Source organism: Tachyglossus aculeatus (genome assembly GCF_015852505.1).
Source record: "Tachyglossus aculeatus isolate mTacAcu1 chromosome 12 unlocalized genomic scaffold, mTacAcu1.pri SUPER_6_unloc_1, whole genome shotgun sequence".
Taxonomy (NCBI): Eukaryota; Metazoa; Chordata; class Mammalia; order Monotremata; family Tachyglossidae; genus Tachyglossus; species Tachyglossus aculeatus.
This window is the reverse complement of record NW_024044828.1, coordinates 5,634,868-5,657,021: the sequence shown is the minus strand read 5'-3', so window position 1 is coordinate 5,657,021 and position 22,154 is coordinate 5,634,868. Positions and strand designations below refer to the sequence as shown.

Here is a 22,154-nt window from a genome sequence, read left to right as displayed (position 1 = left end):
TCAAAAGTCAGGGGTTCAAATTCCAGCTCTGCCAATTGTCAGCTGTGTGACTTTGGGCAAGTCACTTAATTTCTCTGTGCCTCAGTTGCCTCATCTGTAAAATAGGGATGAAGACTGTGAGCCCCACACGGGACAACCTGATCACTTTGTAACTTTCCCAAGCTTAGAACAGTGTTAAGCACATAGTAAGTGCTTAACAAATGCCATTATTATTATTATTATTATTATGGAGTTACAGTACTTGGCACATATTAAAAGCTCAACAAAAATAACAATTATCATTATTATTATTATTAGTCCCTCTTTTATGGGGATTAAGACTGTGAGCCCCATGTGGGACAAACTGATGACCTTGTATCTACCCCAGAGCTTAGAACAGTGCTTGGCACATAGTAAGCACTTAACAAATACTAACATTATTATTATGGAGGGGGAGAGAGTTCCAGGTCAGAGGGAGGACATGGGCAGGATAGATAAGATCAAGGCACAGTGAACAAGTTGGTGCTAGAGGAGTGAAGTGAAGTGTGTGGCCTAGGCTGTAGAGGGAAATTGGTAAGGGAGGGTAAGAGGGGACGAGCTGATTGAGTGCTTTAAAACCTATGGTAAGGAGTTTCTGTTTGATGTGGAAGTGGATGGGCAACCACTGAAGGTTCTTGAGGAGTGGCAATATGTGGAATGAATTTTTTTTGAGAAAAATGATTTGAGCAGCAGAGTGAAGTATGGATTTCACTCTGTGTGTGTGTGTGTGTGTGTGTGTGCGTGTACCTATCTATCCATATATATCACATAAATATCACATAGATAGATAGATATATATGCATGCATAGATATAAATATATTGATATAGATATATAGCTGCAGCTGCTTTTTGGGCCTAGTACCATGTTTAAAATATGGTAGTTGTATGTCCTTAGTAAAGATGATGATGATGATGATGTTGATGGTGGTGGTGATGATAGTGATGATGGGAGTGATGGGAGTGGAGGTGATGGTAGTCGTGGTAACCAGTTTTATGGGATGGACCTGACAGTAACAGGTAAGGAATATGGTTCCTGGGAAAGAAAAACTCTACTTTTCCCTTGAATTCCACAACCTAAAGTTCGTGATTACATGTCCAGTCATATCAAATGCATTATCAGTTTGCCAAGCATTCACATATTTCAAAGAACAAGAATGCTGGTGAAAATAAATATTTTCTGTAAACAGTCTAGTTCATATTTGGGAGAAAAGAGATTTGTCCCATTCCTTGAGAATTTCTGCATAGCTCTTTTGAGATACTCCCACACCATCCCATATGTTTCATCTTCATCAGAGGAATATTTGTTTAAAATTCCCTTTGGGGGTTTTATTTTCCCTAAAATACTGTGGGGACCTGGATGCTTTATTAAAAATAAACACATAAGAGTCACACTCTCTCTCTCTTGGGCATTATTGGTTTCTTTACAGTGGAACCAAATCCAAAAGCTTGTTCCTATATAATAGTCTGAAGGGAACAAACTCCATTTGAGAGACACAGAAGCAAATATCCAAAGTTAACTCTCAAAGGAACAAACCTAACCTAACTTAGTAAGAAAGACTGTTACCTCCATGATGGCAGTATCCAAGGAATGACTTTGTCCTACTATTGGTCAGTCAGTAAGTCAGTCAATCATATTCATTGAGCATTTCCTGTGTGCAGAACACTGTACTAAGCGCTTGGGAGAGTACGGTGTAGCAGTATGACAGACGCATTCCCTGCACACAACAAGCTTATAACCTAGAGGGAGAGAACCCTGTACTTTCCAATGGGTCGTGCTGCTATGTTGTATATGTTTTGCTTTTGTTTCAGAATAGTCAATGTTACTGACTCTGTCTTACTAACATGAGAATAATAATGATAAATAATACCTGTGGTATTTGTTGAGCATTTACTATGTGCAAGCACTGTATTATGTGCTAGGTTAGGTAAAAGATAATCAGTTTGGACCATCTCTGTCCCACAAGGACAGGCTAAGGAAATGGGATAACAGGTGTTCAACCCCCACTTTCCAAATGAGGAAACCGAGGCACAGAAAACTTAAGCAGTTTACCCAAGATCACATAGCAGGCAAGTGGCAGAGCTGAGATTAGAACATAGCATGTTGAAATATATGCATAAAGGGGAAACTCTAACCAAAAAGCGGGCTAAACATTGAAGACCAAATTATTTAAATTTAAAATGTCTTCTTGTCTTGCTCCAAAAAAAATATATTCCAAGAGAACATACCATAGTTCAAATCAGGGTGTGCCAAAAGTTAATAAAAAACAATTTTTCCTTGATTGAGACTAATGTTTTCCAACATATTTTACCACATTCCTCAATTTCCATCAGCTAGCAGACCACATTTACTTCGTTTGCCACAATCTTCAATAATGAAAGCAAACAATTTACATACTTGCTGTTGGGATTAAGGTAGCCAATTATTCACAGAGAACCAGACGTGACAGTTTAATTTCACTCATTGCTTTCATCCATTTTTTATTGACAGCCTAAGACCGTGAAAGATCCAGTCTCCCTGGGTTTGATTGTACTCCTGTCAAGATTTGGCTGAAATCTTTTCCCCAGCCTCTTTCCTTCTCTGTGGCACTTTAAGTTATTGGTGAGCAGCTGGCCATGGAAAGATTCCCCAGACTTCCTGGTGGAAGTGTTGGAATGGAAATAGACAAAGGACTTATCATCAAGTCTATTCTCCTGCTTGTGACAACAGGTCAGTCAGTCATCCAATAGTATTTATTGAGCACTTACTGTGTGCAGAACACTGTACTAAGTGCTTGGGAGAGTACAATATAACAATAAACAGATACTTTCCCTGACTGCACACTAAGGTTGGAGTGTCCATAATCTTACCCTATCATCTGATCTTGCCTGGGCAGATCTAGAGTACGGTAGAGTAGCAACTCCAGATTGATGATGATGGTATTTGTAAAGCTCTTACTATGTGCCAGACACTGTACTAAGTGATGGGGTAGATACTAGCTAATCACGTTGGACATAGTCCCAAATGGGGCTAACAGTCCTGTCCCACATGGGTTTCACAGTCTCAATCCCCACTTTATGGATGAGGTCACTGAGGATCAGAGAAGTGAAGTGACTTGCCCAACATCACCCAGCAGACAAGTGATTGAGCTGTGATCAGAACCCAGGTCCTTCTGACTCCCCAGGCTTGTGCTCTATCAGACCTGCCTGATTCTGCTGATCCTGATTCTCCTCATCCCCCTTCTCTTGTCCCTGTCCTTGGAGATTTCTCCCCAGTCTTTCCGCATACTAGCCATAACTCATGGGGCTCCCTCATTGATCTCCTGGGAAACTTTATATGTAGAAGCAGTCCTCAACCAGTGGATAGTATGTCTGAGAACCAAGAGGAATTCCAAAAGTTAATGCAGGTACTAATTTCCTCCCTATCTTGATTGGAGGTGTTGGATGAGTACCAGAAATATTTCCTGATACCCATTAGACTACAAAATATTCAGAGGATAATTATGCATCACCTTGGGGTAACTCTTTGTATACTTAGAGACAGTAATTAAGTAATCCCAGCCTTTTCTTATCAAACCTTAATAATCCAAACTCTTTCAACCTTTCATCATGGATTCGGCTTTTCAAATCATTATTTGTCTTTGGTCTACTCTGAATACCGCCTGGTTCTTTCAAAAGCTCAGTCTAGTTGTACATGGAATTTTGCAGAAGTCTGGCCTAGTACAGTGTTTTATTCCTGTTAATGCCACCATTCTTCAGTACTTCTTTCAGGAACCCTACTCCATAGACAAAGTAAACACAGACCACAGTCCACCACAGACCATGGATTCTGACATTTACCTCTGTAAATGCCTTTCCTTGTTTCACCACATCCCATATTATACTCAAGTATATTGCTTTTCTCCAAATGAGCCTGACCTTGCTCATGAAGAATACTGTATTTTATCCCTTCCTCCTGGTCTTTCCTCCCATTAACAGACCACTGAAATTGTAGTCCTATCCTTCCAGACTCTAGGCACTCTCTCATTTTGGTGTCACCTGCAAACTCTAATAAGCAGCTTCTCATGGGGATCAATGGCAAGGGACTACCAGAGGGCAAATTTTTAAAACAGTATGTGCGGCAAATAAACCAATGTGCAGTGGTAGGATCCTAGGGAAATGAAGAGTATCCTTATAGATATTTGATAATTAATGCATCACCCCTGCAATTGGTCCTGCTTCGTGGACGTTTCCAGCGATATTATTGCAGAGCAGTAGAAAATCAAAAGGGTAAGTTCATCAATTGGTCCATTATTGTGTTAAAAACCACATTCCAATAAAGAAGGGAAACTGAATTGGACCAGTCATCCATCATTCTGTTACTCTTGTGAAATGGATTCATAGGCACAATCTTCCAAATGTCAAGGGTGACAGTAGAAATGGGGCTGGCTGGTAAGCACCTGCCTATGGCAATCCCCAGGACCCAGAGTTCACGAGGCAAGTCGGGGCTGATTCTGTGATCTGTTTAGATGTTTTTAATCCTGTGGGTTATTGAACTCCTTGTCCAATGGGAGGAGGTAAAATGGGACCTGTTGTCTTTTGTAATTGGATGCCATCACATCAGAAGAAACTTCAACATTCCTTTTTCCCCCTTTTAGACTGTGAGCCCACTGTTGGGTAGGGACTGTCTCTATATGTTGCCAACTTGTACTTCCCAAGCACTTAGTACAGTGCTCTGCACACAGTAAGCGCTCAATAAATATGATTGATTCCTTTAATCCTGATAATTGGCATCAAAAACCTTTCTGGTCCTCGGCTGAAAGAAGCCGTCCTGTACTACGACCGTTTACCATTGAATATATCTGTATCTCTGTGGTTGATGTCGTTAACTTCATAAAGACATTTCATTTCCCTGACCAGCATTTCTTTTCTTCTTGTCTTGAGGTTGAATAATTAAAGTTTTCTTGATAAATATTGTCTTTTTCAACCTCTTTTAATCGTAGCTAGGGCAATCCCTCAAGAAGGCAAGTTCAATTGATATTAGGCATTCCATTTATTCTGCTTTGTTCCATTCAACGAGTTTCATGATCGGTATTACCTATGAAAGTCAATGCTTTATTGGATTACCAGGAGAAATTCAATGGGTATATATCATCATTACCATTCTTCAGGATCCCTCTGTATCCTTTGTGAGACTTTCATAACCTTTGTTGAATGTCCTTTTATTTTTATGAGTGAATATCAATTGTTCCATTTTAATGTCTTTATCATACGCAGCACCCTAGAGCTTTGCCTTTGTGGATTTTCTAATTAATTTGAGGAACTTTATTTCTTTTTCCTCTTAGACCAAGGAGAACAATCTCACAGCAATAAAGGATTAGAAACTTCAATGGAATCGTCCCATTCTTGCTCAGTGAGTTCACCCGGCATCAGTTCATAATCAGCAATTTAGAATTTTACTTACAGAATTAGAGAAGGGCATTTTGGACACACTCAAGATTCAAGCAGTGAATCTTACAGAAGCAGTGTCTCCTAGTGGGTAGAGTAAGAGGCTTGGAGTCAGAAGAACCTCCATTATTTGCCATTATCCCTGAAGAAGATACTAAAGCATAATTAGCATGGGATTTGGGTACACTTAACTGTATTCCTTACCTCTTACCTGGTAATTTAACATCTGTTGGTCTCATGACTTTTTGTTTTCCTTTTCCAATCACTATTTTGACTTATACATGGCCTAGTGGATAAAGCACAGGCCTGGGAGTCAGAAGGAAATGGGTTCAAAACCCAGCTCTGCCACTTGTCTGCTCTGTGACTTTGGTCGTCATTTAACTTCTCTGTGCTTCAGTTCACTCATCTGGAAAATGGGGATTAAGACTGTGAGCCCTGTGTGGGACAGAGACTGTGTCCAACCCGATTATCTTGTTCCTGGCACATAATAAGCACTTAACAAATATAATAATGATAATAATAATAATAATAATCTTCTAGCTCACCCTCAATCATATTTTCTTTGTAAAAAGATGTGTTCTTAAGGTAGAAGGCAGTGTGGTCCAGTGGCAAGAGCATGAGGCTGGATGATAGGGAATTCTGAGTTCTAATTCTGGGTTCTAAACCCAGCTATGCCCCACATCTACTGTGTGACCCTGGGCAAGTCACAACTTCTCTGGACCTCAGTTATCTCATCTGGAAAATGGGAATTAAGACTGTGAGCCCCATGGGCACTGTCCATCATGATTAGCTTGTATCTACCCCCAGAGTTTAGTAAAATCCCTGATTTATAGCAAGTGCTTAACAAATACCTTTAAAAAAAAAAAAGCAGTGGCACCTCATCGACTCTACCATCATCATCCGACAACAGAACCTGAAGGATGCTGGTAATACTACAGCTGTGTGTAAACTCATCATTGGCTGGAACTCGGAGCCATCAACTGAAGCTCGGACTCACCATCACCACTACTCCTTCCCACTCCAGGCTCTGGGGTCTGTTTGGGGCATCCACTCCCCTTCCTCCCTGCTGAGTAAAATCTGCAGTCCAGCCATCAGAATGCTGGGAAGACTGTGGTACCTTGTAATCATGAACCATTTGCCTCAAGTGATGAGGAACTGGAAGACTGAGTCCACCAAAAACTACTTTTGCTATGATTTTTCTCTTAAATTTGTCTTATTGTTTGTAATTTATCATTGTTGTAATAATTCATCCCTTTTTGCAGCATCCTCTCCCTCTGAGATTGCAATTCCCCTGTGAGACAGGGACCGTGTTTTAATTTTCAGTTGGCCACACCTTAATAAAAATCTCTGAAACTAGTATCTTCACCCCCAAAGGATGGCTCTAAATGAAATAAGGGAAGAAATCAATCACAACAACACATAGCCATTGCTTTGTTATTTTTTAGTGCTGGAACCTACAAAGGAACAATATGCCAGAACAATGTGTTTTGTCTAAAACATTAGGGAATTAGGGAGCATCTTTTCACCATGTGATCCTTTTGGGTTGTAATGCACAATGACATCAGAAATAATTGTTTTGTATGCATCTGAATAGGTGAATACTGCAGTGTGAGTTTTCCTTCAAGCAGAGTTTAGCTGAAATGAAAGCCCTGCATTATAGGAAAACTACATGTATTCTAAATTCATGATCAATTCTAATTTTAGAAAGAAATGAGTGTCTGATTTCCTGGGCCTCAATTCATTCTTTTACCCCAAATTGTCTGGCTGTTGTATTGACTCAGCTAAAGAGGGGAAACAGCTTGGCCCAGTGGGAAGGCATGGGCTTGAAAGTTAGAGGCCCTGGGTTCTAATCCCAAATATGTCGATTGTCTGTTGCGTGAACTTGGGCAAGTCACTTAACTTTTCTGTGTTTCCTTTACCTTGTCTATAAAATAGGGATTAAATCATTTTCCTTCCGCCTTTTAATTGGGAGACCCATGTGGAACAGGAAAGGATAATCCAAACTGATTATCTCTTATCTATCCTAGTGCTTAGGGCAGGATAGGGCCTGGCACATAAACTGTAAACTCATTGTGGGCAGAGAATGTGTCTGTTTATTGTTATATTGTACTCTCCCAAGTGCTTTGCCCACAGTAAGCACTCAGTAAATATTACTGGCTGAGTAGTAGCACTAACAAGTACCATTAAAACATAAAAACAAAGTGCCAAGAACTATGAGTAGCAAATGTAATAGCAGCAAGGGACAATCTTGACATGCTGTCCTTGTGCAAGACACTGTGGATCTCCCCACATAGGTAGCTGCTGATAAAATCAGCATCATCTTCAAAACTAATGTAGGCCACCTAATGAACCACTGCTGGATTTAAAAAAATTTCTACAACAATTATAATTCTCTAACTCAAATTAAGATTGTAAAATCTCCCTGGTCCAGAAGCATGGTATATCAGAAAGCACAGGGGGTTGGAGAGCCTCCAAAATGGCTACAACAGGATCAGCAGAGCAGACTGCATCCCGGAATTTTTCCACAATAACAACTCCTCTGTCATTACATGAGGGGAGGTCCTTTTGCGGCCTGGAGACCTGTGAAAATGAAGATGAGGAACAAGACCAATTTATCCACCAATTCCCAAGCTCTGCAGGCTGCTCCTTTGTTCCTCAGACCAGTAAACAGACAATATTAAGAGTCAGACGGCTCCAGTGGAAAACAGGAGCTGTGCTGGCCTCTGGCCATATTTGCCAATCTACATTCAAGTACCCTATCAATCACACCTCACACCAATGCCAGCTTGCAGCTGCGTTTCAGACGTTCTCCAATGGAGCAATGCCAATGCATCCTCACCCTCACCCCCCCGCCAAAAAAAACCCCAGAAAATTCACGAAGAAAAATGCACATAAGACAGTAATTTTATTGTCTGTTTCCCTATCAAATGGTCAACATAATAATAATAATAATAATGATAATAATAATAATAATAGCATTTATTAAGCACTTACTATGTTCAAAGCACTGTTCTAAGTTCTGGAGAGGTTACAAGGTGATCAGGTTGTCCCCCGGGGGCTTACAGTCTTCATCCCCATTTTATAGATGAGGTCACTGAGGCACAGAGAAGTTAAGTGACTTGCCCAAAGTCACACAGCTGATAAGTGGTGGAGTCGGGATTTGAACACATGACCTCTGACTCCACAGCCCGTGCTCATTCCACTGAGCCATGCTGCTTTGTTTATCATATTAATTTTTGAGTATATCAATGATTTTTTAACAAGTCAAATGATTTTAATTATACCTGTAGGCCTATTCCACTGACTATTTCTCCACAGTCATCTGGGTGTTTTGCTTGCTCATTTATAAGAAGTATTTGCTAGCCACAGGATAGAGTGTATCTTTTATTACCTTGCCATTCATCCATATCACCTGTTTTCCAAGAAAATGGCTTTTGCTTGAATAAGATGCACTATTTGGGGGCACCCGCTACAGTGCATTGGTTCAACATTAAATGACACTACAAGAAAAACCTTGGGGTATCATGTTCAGCCAACCAAATTAAGTAAGATCCTTATTTCAAGAGTGAAATATATCTAGGTTACAAAAACCGACCATGCTTTCTGGATCCTTCTATGAATGATTTAACTGTTCTCCAAACACTATGCACATTTTTAGTATTTTCATTAACATTTCTCTTGGATTAACTAATAGAAATCATCTTTTTTCATGCTGTTTTCTTGCTTTTTAAAACATTTAACAGGAGTCAACCATTTTGTGGTTAGGGTGCTATTAAGTTTGTGCTCTTTGTCAGTTGTTTACATTGCTTGAAAGAATTTGCATGAATAATACATAAGGAGTAGGAAAACATGATAAAAATGTATGGCTATGGTATTTCCTTCACATTTTATGCCTCAATTGAAAAAAAAATCAAGTTGTTTGAAAGTGACTGAAACACACTCACACATGAGTAGTTCTGTAATTCTCTAATCAGCTGGCCTGGTCAAAAAAATTAAGTCCTGGAAAAAGAAAGGAGAGGCTGATAATTCCCTCTTCTATAGCAAGTGCCATTCTTGTTCTCTCTCTATTGGCAAAGATAAGATTATTTGCCAAGATGCCAAAGGTTGGGGTGCTTTTGTACTGAGGCAAGGGAAATTTCTGATGGAAAGGATAGAAAAATTATTGAGAAGCATTCCTTTATTTGGAAAATAATATATTTCACTCAAAGCAACAAATGGCCTAATATTGCAACAGGTTGCTCCAATTCACAACATGCACTGAACCATCTTATAACCTGCTGTGTGACCTTGGACAAATCACTTTACTTCTCCATGCCTTAGTTTACCAGTTCCAGCTATAACATGGCCTGCTGCATGATTTAGGGTGTGACTTCAATCTCTCTGGGCCTTGGTCTCCCCATCTTATCCTCCCCTATCCTTATCCTTACATTTATCCTGTAAATGGGGATAATACCGGGCCGCCTCCACTTCAGAGGGTTGTTGGGAGGGTGAAATGAAATAACTGATGTCAATTTGAGTTGGAAAAATAAAAGTGCTATATAAATTCAAGGTTATATTGGAAGAACAATTGTATTCAGGTGGGAGTCAAATCCCTGCTTTTGAAAAGAAAAATTTCTGCCAGTGGTACAATTCAGGATCAGAAATAATTTTATGATTTTCTTGGTGTTAGGAGATTGTAGCAATGATGCAAATGCAAATAGCAACTTCAGATTCTAAGACAAGTGAACCCTTCTAAATGCATTCTTGTCCTCTAGGCCAGTAACTTCTACCCATGCTCCATATAAAACTGTGATTTTTCTAGTCACCACTTGCAAGGGTGATCTGACTTAGTTTTGCATTTTTTTTTCCATCCTGACAGTGACTTGACTTGTTTCACTTGCTGGCTTCATGAGCTCCAAACACTCCTCCTCCATACTGCCAACACTTTGTATTTTCAGGCATGTGATTCCTGCAAACACCCATAATGCAGTCTTTGAATATAATGTGCATTGAAAATAAAAGTTAAGGAAACAAATTCAGATAAATGGGAGCCACAAGGCCTCTCTTTAAACCAGCTACTACATTAGATTGTAAACTCCTTGGTGTAAGCTCCCCTTGATACTGCTGACCAGGGAACAATTTTACTCTGCTATACTCTGTCAAGCACTTAGTGGAGTACCCACATATTTGATAGGTCACCAAATTCTGTTGGTTCAGCCTTCACAACATCACCGTAATCGGTCCTTTCCTCCCCATCCAAACTGCTACTATGTTAATCCAAGCACTTTTCCTACTCCACCTTGATTACCACATCAGCTTTCTTGCTGACCTCTCTGCCTCCTGTCTCTTCCCACTCCACCTGCTACTTCACTCTGCTCCCTGGATCCTTTTTCTACAAAAAACATTCAGTCCATATTTCCCCACTCCTCAAGAACCTCCAGTGGTTGCCCATGCATCTCCGCATCAAACAGAAACTCCTTTCCATCAGCTTTAAAGCACTCAATCACCTTGCCCTTTCCTACTTCACTTCCCTGATTTCCTACTACAGCCCAACCCACATACTACACTCATCTAGTGTCAGCCTATTCAGTGTACCTCAGATCTCATCTATCTCACCACTGACCCCTCCACCCACCTCCTGGAATTCCCTCCCCCTTCATATCTGACAGATAATCACTTTCTCCACCTTCAAAATCTATTAAAAGCACTCCTCCAAAAGACTTTCCCTGACTAAGCCCTCATTTCCTCTTCTCCCACTCCCTTTTGCATCACTCTTGCATTCGAGAAGTAATGTGGCCTAAAGGAAAGAGCATAGGCCTGGGAGTCAGAGGACCTTCAATTGCTTGTTTTGTGACCCTGGGCAAGTCACAACTTCCCTTACCTCAGTTCCCTTATCCGCAAAATGGGGATTCAATACCTGCTCTCCCTCCTACTTAGAATGTGAGCCCCATATGGGACCTAATTATCCTGTATTTACCCCAGCACATATTACAGTAAGCACTTAAATTCCACAATTATTATTACTGTTATTATTGTTATTGCACTTAGATTTGAACTCTTTATTCACTCCCACCCTCAGTTCCACTAAACTTATGTACATAGCCAAAATTTATTTATTTCTATTAATGTCCATCTCCCCCTCTATAATGTAAGCTTGTTATGGGGATATCTACCAACTTTGCTTCATTGTACTCTCTCAGGCACTTAGTACAGCCCTTTGCACACAGTAAGCCATCAGTACATACGATTGATTGATTTCCTAGGTGGGTAACCAGCTCCCATTTCCTTTGGGCAGCCTGTTTTCATTCATTCAATTGTATTAATTGAGCGCTTACTGTGTGCAGAGCACTGTACAAAGTGCTTGGGAAGTACAAGTTTGTAACATATAAAGACGGTCCCTACCCAACAGCGGGCTCACAGTCTAGAAGGGGGAGACAGACAGCCTGTTCCCACTGTCCCAGATAGTATCCTGATCTGGATGCACCATTGGGCTGATCTAGCAATGGTATCCCTGGGGATCTTGCATCTGTGGGTGAGGAAAAACAAGCAAATCAAGAGAATTTCACCCAAGCCACCAGCCATGATACAGAGCCATCAAGCTGAGATTGATACACATCAGCTGAAAATACAAACTTTCCTTCTGATCCTATTACATCAGGAATACATAGACAACTGCAAGAAGAAAAAAAGTACCTTCCCATTATTGACAGAACTTCAGCAGAGTGAGACAGGCAGATCATGGTGTAGTGGATAGAGCATGGACTTGGAAATCAAAAGGTCATGGGTTCTAATCCCAGCTCCACCACTTGTCTGCTGTGTGAAGTCACTTCACTTCTCTGTGCCTCAGTTACCTCATCTGTAAAATGGGGATTGAGACTGTGAGCCCCACATGGGACATGGAATATGGCCAACCTGAGTAACTTGTATCGACTCCATTGCTTAGCACAGTGCCTGGCCCATAGTAAGCGCTTAATACCCCATTACCAAGGTAGCTCCTATCTCCGCTTTCGAAAGGGAAGTCTTCCCTCCTGCATTCATACAACCTAACTGCAGAATCCCAGGATGTCACAGGTAAAGCAGAGGAAATGTCACAACACTCACTAGGCAGCATTTCTCATGCTCTTTTTAAACCAGATAATGATCTCCACAGAAAGAGATGCACCCAATTTTTTTTTAAGAAAACAAAAATGCATGGACCAAAGGTAAATCCCTCCATTTCTAAATTAAGAGGATTTGTGTAACTGCAAATGAAATATAGTTAAAGCTATGTAGATCTAGAAGAATTAAATTAAAATTACACCTCCCCCCCAAAGGTGACCCTCCCAAAGAGTATTTTAAAACCCAAGGCTCAACCCAAGGTCATGCTCATTAGCCACAAGGCTCCACAAAGCACCTCATATTGCTAGACTAAACACAGTTCTAGGCTCCGTATCTTTCTCCACATGAAATACTCACAAGCCACTAGCTATTTTTACTCTTTTATTCTCTTTTGCTATTTCTGCTGCTGTGTGCCTTTTTCAGATCCAGTGAGCATAACTGAGCCCTTAAAGTAAGCACATTATGTTGATTTATATTGTTGTGATACTATTTTCCATATTGTCCTTTTCTTCATTATATGAACTGCCACAGTGGATCGTATAGACTTCTTCATTTAGTTCTTTCTTTCCTGATGCACTGATCATTATCTCGAGAAACTGCCACTAATTTAGGATTTATCAGCAGTTACCAATAGCTGCTCCTTTGGATTACCTGGCTCCTGAAGGCACTAATTCCATCAGCAGGTGTGGTGCCCAATTACCCTAGCAAAAAAGAAAGCCTTGGAATTTCTCTGAGATCTCCTCCAGCCTTATCTAATACAAACAAGTCCTGGGCTGGCAGCAAATTTTGCCCTTTTTCAGAGTTTGACTATAGGCAGATCAATTCCTCCACGTTTTTGTCTTAGAGTTGCAGGCTAAGTGTTTTCCCAGCAAGCCTGCTGTATGTAAACTGCATTGTGGTCTACCCCAGGGGGGAAGGCATTCAACAATAAATTCATGGTATCAAAAACAAACAAAAAACACTTTGTTCTAGCAGACACACAGGCTTAGAGAAAAGAGCTCAGAATTAGAAGTTAGAAGACTTGGGTCCTACCTTTATCACTGATTTTCTCCTTCATCCTGGGCTGGTTACTTAACTGCTCAGGGTCTCAGTTCCCTCATCTGTGAAATGGAGGAAAAGTGTTAGACTCCAGAGCAGAATTTAGGTTATCCTTAGAATGTATTCAGACTGCTTCACTATATAATTACAGCTAAACTACATCTCAGCCATCCTATATAAGGATTAACAAAAGGCATGGACCACAAATTGCCATTGATTAAGATAAAGAGGTCTCAGTGATTAGTGATGATTAAGCTACACCCACGAACAGGCAGAATTAACCAACAAGATTTTTAATTCTGAAGAGAAACAGAGATAGAAATAGATTTGGTCTAAGATTTAGACCAAAGAGACCTCCAAATAGATCATCTACCCCTGCTTTCCTGGCTTCCCTTCCCATTAGCTTAACCAAGTAGAACTAACTCTGGAGAAGTTCCTCCCTCACCCAGAATCAGGAAAGAAGTGAGGCAGAGCACCAATCTTCCACCTTGGGAAGCAGCATCGTTTAGTGGCTACAGCACGGGCCTGGGAGTCAGTAGGTCGTGGGTTCTAATTCCCTCTGTCACCTTGGGCAAGTCATTTTACTTCCCTGGGTCTCAGTCACCTCACCTGTACAATGGGGATTGAGACTGAGAGCCCCATGTGGGACAGAGACTGTGTCCAACCAGATTTGCTTGTACCCATCCCAGCACTTAGCACAGGGTCTGGCATGTAATAAGTGCATAAAAATACCATAATTTTCATTATTACCTATCAAGATCAGTCAAGGGGTTGGTTCCACCCAGGATCACTCCCTCAAGTGGTCGTCAAGCCCCTTTGCTTCCAAAGAAATATAGTGCTTTTTCAACTGTACTTTGTGCTTAATATCGTACTTAGTACATGCTTGGCTGGCAATGTGCCAACTAATTTATTTTGACCCACTGAAAATAGTAAATATTTTTATTACTGTTTCCTTCAGAGTGTAAACTGGTACAGTGCACCACACCAAGTGATAGATCAATAAATACTGCTCCTATTACTCTTATGTCTTTGGATCATAAAGTGATGCTAATCTAGAGAGAGCTTACAGCGTAGTCAATCATATTTTTTGAGTGCTTACTGTGTGCAAAGCACTGTACTATGCACCTGGAAGAGGCCAATAAGGCAGACATTACCAGTGTAGAGGGATCATCGATTGATGATGGCCTTCGGGTCTGGGCCACTGATGCTAATCGGTACATAATCTTGACTTCTTCAAGCTAATTGTCAAATCATCATCCTTTGCTGAAAAGTGAGTCCTTTTGGCTGTGTTCTTCTATAGTGCATTCATCTGTGGGAAGGCACTTCTCTCTGAGAGGTAAATGGGCTGTCACTGATGCTCTCAGCCCATGGAGTTTCCCAGAGTATTAGAAGTGCATCTTAACCCCAGATGTGGATGCTTCCCAACTAGACTCTTTTGAAGTCAGTAACGCCAATCCTCTAACTGACCTGGTACGAGAGCTCTGGAGTATTTTTTTTTATATTAATGTCTGTCGCCCTGCCCCTCTAGACTGTGAGCTCCTTGTAGGTAGGGAATGTGTCTGTTTATTGTTACATTGTACTCTCCCAAGTACTCAATAGAGTGCTCTACACACAATAAATGCTCAAAAAATATGACTGAATGAATGAATGAGACTGAGGATGAAACTGGTATTAGTTTCAGAAGGCTCTCTGGGATACTTGCCCCTTATTAATCAATTTTCCTGGCTTCATCACTTGAATTTCTAGAGAGATCTGGGTGGAAGACAGGGAAACACTAATTAAGGATGCAAAGAAATGTGATATTCATTCATTCAATAGTATTTGTTGAGTGCTTACTGTGTCCAGGGTGCTGCACTAAGCACTTGGAAAAGTACTTGTTAACAGCTTACTAAGCTTCAAGCATTGTACTAAGCACTGGGGTAGATACAAGATAATGAGGTTCCTCAGGGGCTCACAGTCCAGAGAGAAAAAAGAACAGGTATTGAATCCCTATTTTGCAGATAAGGGAACTTCTAGACTGTGAGCCCACTTTCTAGACTGTGAGCCCACTGTTTCTAGACTGTGAGCCCACTCTTGGGTAGGGACTGTCTCTATATGTTGCCAACTTGTACTTCCCAAGCGCTTAGTACAGTGTTCTGCACACAGTAAGCGCTCAATAAATACGATTGATTGATTTGCCCTAGGTCACACAGGAGACAAGGGGCGGAGGTAGTGACTCTCAGGCCCACTGACCGACTTCCAGGAGTAGAAACCAAGTAATCTGGTAAAAGATCAATCATTCTACTGATATTCAGATTTCCATGTGTCCCAAACCAAAAGATTATCGCATAATAAATAATACTAATAATAATAATAATGGCATTTGTTAAGTGCTATGTGCAAAGCACTGTTCTAAGTGCTGGGGGGAGAGAAGGTAATCATGTTGTCCCACGTGGGGCTCACAGTCTTAATCCCCATTTTACAGATGAGGTAACAGGCTCAGAGAAGTTAATTGACTTACCCAAGGTCACACAGCAGACATGTTGGGGAGCGAGGATTAGAACCCATGACCTCAGATTCCCAAGCCTGTGCTCTTTCCACTGAGCCATGCTGCACCATAGGCTAACATCCATTTGTTTAACGGATTTGCCCCAATATGAAATGAAAGAGACATTTACCCATTTAATCAGAGTCTAGACTGGATGGAATCTGTCTCAGCTGCATCACATGTTGTGGAAGGTCTTTAATTTCCCTCCTAATAGGACCATGGAAAACAGCTTGCCTCACAGCAGTATTTACCCTCCCCTTAAAGAGCAGGCTGTTGTTAATGACTATTGCTAATCTCCAATTCATGTAGGCACATTTGGAAAATAGTAAGGTGAAAAGACCCAAGGATTGTATTTATAGTAATGATGGTATTTGTAAAGCACTTACTATGTGCCAAGCTCATGCTGCTTGCTGCATGTTCTGTGTGTTTTTTCTGGGTGATACATCATTTAAAAGATTATTCTAGACTGTGAGCCCGTGTTGGGCAGGGATTGTCTCTATTTGTTGCCGAATTGTATTTTCCAAGCATTTAGTACAGTGCTCAGCACACAGTAAGCGCTCAATACGATTGAATGAATATTCAGGTAATTGCCTGAGGTTTTCTTAATCACTGTCCTTGAGAACATTATAAGTCATCTCCTCAGAAACTTTAAGTTTATATCAGCCTGGTTATTCTTCATCTATGAAATTTAGAAACATCATGCAGATATTATTCTAATTATCCCTGAAATAGACCAAAACCCAGTTCCAAAATAATAATTATCACTTGGTCATTTGGTTATAGAAGACCAACCAATCAGGAAGAGCACTTGAAATACGGCATTAAAAGCTGATTGGCTGCAGGTCACTATCCTTAACAGGGCAGTCATTCCTTTAGCATTCCTTTAGCAGAGAAGCAGCATGGCTCAGTCGAAAGAGCCCAGGCTTTGGAGTCAGAGGTCATGAATTCAAATCCCTGCTCCGCCAACTGTCAGCTGTTTGCCTTTGGGCAAGTCACTTAACTTCTCTGGGCCTTAGTTACCTCTTCTGTAAAATGGGGATTAAAATTGTGTGAGTGCCCCATGGGACAACCTGATCACCTTGTAACCTCCCCAGAGCTTATAGCAGTGCTTGGCACATAGTAAGCTTTTAACAAATACCAACATTATTATTATTATTATTATTGATATTTACCAGCTGGTTTCTTGGAAATTTGTATTCTGTCCCGAGGCTTGATCTGTGGGCTCTCAGTCTTCTAACTCCCTAGCTCCCATATCTTCCCACTGCTTTTTCAACCCTTCTCCAGTATGACCCATTTCCTTCACTGCCCCAACTACTGCCCCCTCCTATCACCCAGGTTTCCTACCACTAACTTCCTGGGATGTGGTGCTGAGACAATCAGAGGGCAAAGAGGCAAGGAGCCAAACAAAAAGGCCTTCTGCTGCTTCTCTCAAGAAACAGAGAGGTCTTTTGCCTGCTGTGATGTCTCTACCCCACATAGAAGGCAGTTATTGCCACTTGAGAAGCTGTTAAAATGGTGTAATGAACTCTAACCCCAATCCCTCCTGAGTGGCGGGTCATTTCAGGTGCCAAGAGTGAGCATCCTCCTTTCTTTGCTTCGTCCTTGGAATCGACAGAGCTTTCAGATTTGGGAAATTAGCTGACCACTCCTAACCTCAACTGATTTACCAATGGTATTAATTGAGCACTTACCACGTACAGAGCACCTTACTAAGCACTTGGGAGAGTACAGTACAATAATGTCTTAGTAGACATGATGGTGATGGTACTTGTTAAGCCCTTACTATGTGCCAAGCACTGTTCTAAACACTAGGGTAGATACAAGGTTATCAGGTTGTCCCACATGAGGCTCACAGTCTTAATCCCCAATTTACAGATGAGGCACAGAGAACTTAAGTGACTTGCCCAAAGTCACCCAGCTGACCAGTGGTGGAGGTAGGATTAGAACCCATGTCCTCTGACTCACAAGCTCAGGCTCTTTCTACTAAACCACATTATCTCTTCTCTTTATCATGTTTATCTGTTTATCGTATAGTGGTGGTGACAGATATTAAAATACATTACAGATAAGGGGAAGTGGCAGAGTATAAAAATGTGCACACAAATGTTGTGGGGCCTGGGGGTGGAGTGAGTATCAGAGTGCTTAAGAAGTATATACCCAAGTTCATAGGAAACACAGAAGGGAGGGTGAGGGAAATGAGGGGTTAGTCAGGGAAGGCCTCTTGGAGGAGATATAATAATTGTTGTTATATTTATTAATCACTTACTATGTGTCAAGCACTGTATTAAGCGCTGAGGTAAATACAAGATAATCAGGTCCCACATGGGTTACACAGACTAATCAGAGAGAGAACAAGTAATAATAATTGTGGTATTTGTTAAGCACTTACTATGATTTCCCAAGCGCTTAGTACAGTGCTCTGCACACAGTAAGCACTCAATAAATATGATTGAATGAATGAATGTGCCAAGCACCGTACTGAGTGCTGGGGTGGTTACAAGCAAATCAGGTTAGACACAGTCCCTGTCCCACATGAGGCTTACAGTCTCAATCCCCACTTTGCAGATGAGGGAACTGAAGCACAGAGACACAGAGTGTCTTGCCCAAGATTATACAGGAGACCAGTGGCAGAGCCAGGAGTAGAGGAATCAAGTTTCTCTGACTCACAGGCCTTGCTCTTTCCACTAGACCACACTGCTTCTCATATGATTTGGCATAATATGATATATATAATATGATTTCAGTAGGGCTTTGGAGTTGGGGAAAAGGAGTTCAAGGCTAGGGGAAGGGTGTGGATAAGGGGTTGGCTACAAGAGAGACAAGTTTGAGGTTCAGTGAATAAGCTCGCATTAGAGGAGGGAAGTGAGGAGTTGAATTGTTCATTCACTCATTCAATCGTACTTACTGAGTGCTTACTTTGTGCAAAACACAGAGTGGACAAGGCCGGGCCTCTGCCAATGTCTGGGAGACTACAGTATAACAATAAGCAGACATATTCCCTGGCCTCAACAAGTTTACAGTCTAGAGAGGGAGACAGACATTAATATAAACTAGTAGGAGATGGGCGAGAATCCCAGAAACTTAGCTTTGATTCCAATTTCGGTAGTGGCTCTGGGCCCACACAGTATGTATTATGAACTAATGCATCCACTAAATACACATTCACTTTTCCCCACTTTTTTATTTGTTTCTGAGTGTATTATCCAGTATTCTCAATCGTTTTTCTAAGGACATAATGCATTATTTACAATGTATCCGTGAGTACCCTTTTGGAAGTAAATAGAAAGAGCTCTGCCATCTTTTCCTCTGCGGCAAAGAAAAGACTGAATAAAAGACTGAAACAGAGAGAACCAGGGAAACAGAAGCATAATAAAGTACACAAATGACTAAATAATTGAAATGGAACCATGTCTGTATTCATCCCTCCTGGATTCTTCCTTCTAACCTCTCGTGACCCCTTCTGAATTCCTCCACTTTTCTCCATATTATCCTTAATCTGTATAGCTCAGCTTAGTCACTGCATTTTTTTAAGGTTTTATTAGGCACTTATTATGTGTCAAGCACTGTTCTAAGCACTGGGGTAAATACAAGTTAATCAGGCCAGATACTATGTTCTCAAAGTCAGAAACTTTGGATCTTATCTTGGGTCCCCATAAATGAGTCTCTAAACGACCTCCTTTTCTTCATTACTCTGCTGAATAACACTAAACAATTAATCAGTGGTATTTATTGAACACTTACTGTGTCCAGAGCACTGTATTAATTACTTGGGAGTATACAAGTACTTATACACAATCCCTGCCCATAAGGAATTTACAAATTAGAGAGGGAGACAGATGTAAAACAAATGACAGATGGCTACGTGCATAAGTGTTGGAGAAGTGAGGGTGAGGTGAATGCCCAGGTAAATAAGGGTTACAGACCCAAGTACATAGAAAATGTGGAGGGAATGGAGAATAGGTGAGGTGAGGGCTGAGTCAGGAAAGGCCTTTTGGAAGAGATGTGATTTGAATAAGCCTTTGAACAGGGGAAAGTGATAGTCTGTGAATAGATTTGTGTCAGAGGAGTGATGGGTGTGGGTTGAGTTGTAGTGGGAAATCAGCAAAGTAGGTGGAGAGAAGATCTGCTTGAGTGCTTCAAAGCTGATGGTAGGGGTGTCTGTTTAATGTGGAGGTGGATGAGCAACACTTGGAAGTTCTTAAGCCGTGGGGAAATGTGGACTGAGTGTTCATTTTTGGAAAAACAGTCTGCCAACCATAGTGAAATATGGGCTGAAGTGGGGAGAGACAGGAGGCAGGGAAGTTAGCTAGGCTGATGCACAAGTCATTCAATCAAACAATGGTCTAAGTGCTTAGAACAGTGCTTTGCACATAGTAAGCGCTTAACAAATACCATTACTATTATTATTGCCAAGAGCATACTGTGAAGAGAGCACTGTAATAAGCACCTGAAAATGTAGCTACTTGTGGGCCGGGAATGTGTCTACTGTTACATTTCATTCTCCCAAGCACTTACTTCAGTGCTCTGCACACAGTAAATATGATTGATTAATTACAATGTAACACAATTGGTAGAGGCAATCCTGATCCACAAGGATCTTACAGTGTACAGGGGAAGGCAGACGTTAAATTAGAGATAAGGCAGCTACTAGAGCATAAGAATATTTATATGAGAATTGTTTGGCTGGGTTGGGTATAAATTTCTTAAGGGATACAAGGAGGGGAGCACACAGTTAAGTGCTCAATGAATATGACTGAACGAATGAATGAGACCTCCCACCAGAGGTCTAAGATCGTGATGGTCAAATACTCCTAAGGGAAGAAAGGAGAGGCAAAGGAAATCTATCAGTTGAGGCAGTTTGGGGTTGGTGGAGTCTATGGAGGCCAGCATGTTATGGGGACTCCTGTCCTCCCTGGTTAGCAACCGTGTGTGGCCTCCAAAAATCACAATCAGCCTATTGGACAGCCCTCAGCCATCAATCATAGCTTTGGGTAAGCTATTCTGTTACTGCTGCCCACAGGAAGCATTATGGCGCATGAGAAGCAGCATGGTGTAGTGGATAGAGCATGGGCCTGGGAGTTGGAAGGTCATGGGTGTTAATCCTGACTCCTCCACTTGTCTGCTGTGTGACCTTGGGCAAATCACTTCACTTCTCTTTGTCTCGGTCACCTCATCGTAAAATGGGTATTGAGACAGCGAGCCCCATTTGGGACAGGGACTGTGTCTAATTCGATTTGCTTGTATCCATCCCAGTGCCTAGGAGAGTGCATGGCATATAATACACTCTTAAATACTGGAATTATTATTATGACCCACCTCTGTCCTGATCCATCTATAAACCTGTTACATGCAAGTTACATGAGTTTCAAAGAAACTTGGATAATGACTATTTAGTAAAAATGTGTGTATGGTAACAAAGGGAAATAATAAGCACTTAGTAAAATGCTCTACACACAATAAGCTCTCAATAAATATGACAATGAATGAGTGAGGAGGAGATCATTTGCTTACACAGAATTGGAGATACTTTTCTCCCTGGCCCTGGGACTTAGATTCCTGTGGCAAAGGAGCTAGGTAAGTGTCCATGCGGGACAACCTGATTACCTTGTATCTACCCCAGCACTTAGCACATAGCAAGCGCTTAACAAATACCATAATTATTATTACCTGGTTTTGACCAGGAACATAAGGAGCCTGCACAGACACCATTGCTGCAGAAGATTAAGCTTCTCTGAAAATTGCCTGCAGGTAGTCTCCCATTGTTGAGTTCAGAAAGAGCAATTTTTCATTCCCTTATATCTCCACAAAACCCTCCAATCAACACCAAAGTTCTGAACCTATTATTAACCTTCTTTTGCCAACTCACCTACCAACTATATACAGAGACTTAATTACCAGCCACTGGAAGATAAGATTAAATCCTTCCATGCAAATTACATCCCCCTGCACTAACAATAGAGTTGCGGCTCCTGCTGGATAAGATATTGTGACTTCTTTTGCCTTCCCAAAGGGGAGGCTGCTATCAGTGTGTCTGGTTTAGAGCCTAATTCATGGGGAAGCAAAACCATTCATTCCTAGGTAATTGGAATA

At 41.2% G+C, this 22,154-nt stretch overlaps 1 long non-coding RNA gene across 2 annotated transcripts in view; it reads right to left on the bottom strand.

The window, feature by feature from the left end:
• Positions 1-7,846: 7,846 nt before the first annotated feature.
• LOC119921110 overlaps positions 7,847-22,154 on the bottom strand; it is an 83,014-nt gene continuing 68,706 nt past the window's right edge. Inside the window, exons 2-3 of one of the 2 annotated variants that reach the window (XR_005448463.1) lie at positions 13,532-13,599; positions 7,847-8,002 (exon numbers count right to left, since the gene is read on the bottom strand). This is a non-coding gene — a long non-coding RNA (uncharacterized LOC119921110). Of the gene's footprint in view, positions 8,003-10,086; positions 10,371-13,531; positions 13,600-22,154 lie in introns of those variants that run through there. The other variant, XR_005448462.1, reaches the window with a different exon arrangement.